This window comes from Hippoglossus stenolepis, chromosome 1 (assembly GCF_022539355.2).
Source record: "Hippoglossus stenolepis isolate QCI-W04-F060 chromosome 1, HSTE1.2, whole genome shotgun sequence".
NCBI classification, from domain to species: Eukaryota; Metazoa; Chordata; class Actinopteri; order Pleuronectiformes; family Pleuronectidae; genus Hippoglossus; species Hippoglossus stenolepis.
Window position 1 is genome coordinate 27,316,737 of NC_061483.1, and position 2,797 is coordinate 27,319,533.

Here is a 2,797-nt window from a genome sequence, read left to right on the forward strand (position 1 = left end):
ACGACGCTCCACTCGAGCTGCTACCTGGCGTCAGGTAAACTGATGAACTACTCACTCGACACTAGTTGTGTAGATGTAATGTATTTTACCAAGGTGCAGTGAACGTTGTCCCTTTTAGGCAACAGATGTTTATTCAACCACTTTTTATATTTTACACAAATAGAAATATATCTGAAATATAAATATTCAATATTATGATTTTTGTTTTTTTAACTCAACCAGCTGAACTTTAAACACACATTTAAAAATCAACGGATTGGTCCTCCTTCTCCCGTTCTAAATGTGTACAGACAGGATTCAGTCGAGTGTGTTTTCATTGTGTGCTGCTGTAATCTGAGCCTCTGCTCATTCTTTTGAAGTGGGGGTCGACAGAGTACTGTTCCACACAGACCAGTTCATTCAGTACTGTAGATTTTAGATGTTAGTCGCCAAGAACATAATATTACATTACTTATCACTCAGATTATGTGGCATACATGATTTATAGGCTGTGTGAGCTAGTTGGAATAGATAGAAACCAAGCTGTGCTTTGAGCTAAATACATCAGAATGCTAAAATGTACTAATAAGCAGGGGTGTAATTCGCAGGAGGGGACATGGCCCTTTTTCAGAAGGCAGATCTTTCTTCTTTTTCGATTACTCTGTACGTAACTGTTACATGCAACTCAGCATGTGCATGATCATGGGCATGTGTTTTTGCTCTCTCCCTCTCTCTGGTGCCCTCACTCTCTTTTCTACCTGTTTCTCTTCAGGAGTAGAGCAGCACCTGAAATCCATCATGAAATCCAGTCAGAGAAGTGGAGGGCTGAGGGGCATGGAGAGCTTAGTAGCCTAACAGCCAAATACACTACTTCACTGGGAGCTGTTCTCCCAGTTCTGTCCTGAGTTCAGATTCTTCTTCTCCCAGCATGGTTTAAGGGTGTTGGGATTTGTTCATTTTGTTAATTATTTTTCTTATTTGTCGGGTTGGAGATCCTTTTCTTTCAATCTTTTTGGCTGGGATCTCCAACCCATATGCTTCTTGTACACCAAACTGCTCTCTCTCTCTCTCTCTCTCTCTCTCTCTCTCTCTCTCTCTCTCTCTCTCTCTCTCTCTCTCTCTCTATATATATATATAAACCCTTGCTATTCTCTGCACTTGTAAATACAAATTCTAATTCCCTAAAACCTGGAACAGTTTGCCCGAAGGTTTTAGGGGCTCTAATGAGTAGGGGATTCATTTACAGATTTACACTGCCACTTGATGATACCACAATGGACAACCAAGGACTGCATTTCCAAGACAAGACTGATGACAACGAGAGTGTGAGCACTGAATGTGGATTCAGGTTTGTTAGTTTGACGTAAAAAATTGTTATGGTGTCTTTAATTGCATTGCAAAGTTACATTTTTTGTGGTAAGATCAATTTTCTTTTAACTTTTTAATCTAGAAAGAGCCCATTTACCATTTACCATGCTCTGGCTTCCTCCCACAGTCCAAACACATCCAGATTAGGTTGATCGGTGAATCTAATTTTTGAGTGGCAATGTCAATATCAAGTGGCAACCTACCATGACATCACCCATTTACTTTTAAACCATCACTTGAGTTTTGCATTTTGTCCAGCGTCATCTTTGTTCTTTGAAACCAGCAGTAACCATATTTGGAGGAGTTAGGGGTGGAGCCTGACGACTCCCCCACCTTCACCTGCAACTTGAACCCATTGGAGGGTTTTTGCTGTCAATCACACAGTATCCATGCCACAATGCATTCAATGCTTTATCGTCTATTTTTCCCCAAGTGGGACCATAGCATCCAAAATAAACATGATGCTAACAGGATTTGAAACTAGTGATTGTGACAATAAACAGGTTTCAGGCACTTCACTTTTTTTAATTTAGCAGTCTAGTCTCTTGCTTTGTGCGCAGCCCAGGGGTTGTTATCAGGTCTTTGCTCAGCTTTCTTCCTCATACCAATAAGTCAAGGGTGTAATTATATACTCTGCAGTGTATTTGTTTTCAATGATGACTTCCTGTTTTTTTTATTATGCCAGTGAACATGTGCTCACACACAGACACAGGCACACACAGAAACTCAGACAAGTATTGTATTGTCAACCATTTGGAGTCAGAGTCTGCGCAGTAGTGATCGGGGATGGAGCAGCAGTATCGAGGTCCTGCCACTACAAGCCCATGACCAGTCTCAGTTAACAATCATCCCGTTTTAAATAATAAAATAACTAATTGAAACAGGCATAAAATAATTGTTCATTAATCGTAATTGAGATAAAAGTTTAAAATAATCGTGATATTGTAGTGAGGGAGAAACTGTTGTAGACACAGCAGCAAAATGGTCAGATATTTTAAGTTCTGGTCAGTGTGGAAAAACAATATGCAGATTTTTTGTGATAATTTTAAATAATTTGGACTTTGAGAACAAATGCAGGAGGTTGAGACAACATTAAACAATAAAAGAAGAAAAGGAGGGAAGGACTTGCTGGTCTCTCCAGAAACGGAGGTGGTCAGACTGACAGGAATGCTTGCACTCTTCGCCTCCGACGATATAATGGTTGGACGATGGAGGACAATCATTCGGTACATTAAAATTGTAAAAATGTTGAGTACTGCACCTAAAGTTAGTTGGTTGGTTGGATCAAATGTAAATATTGTCACAAAGACATGAACCCTTTTAGGTGTGAAATTGCCCTTAATGACTTTGGGGATGCCTTGACTTTTTCTCTCGCGCCACCATGAGGTTGACATTTGTGGTTTTGCGTCAAAAGTCTCAACAACTATTGGGTTAGAATCTTAGTTTGAAT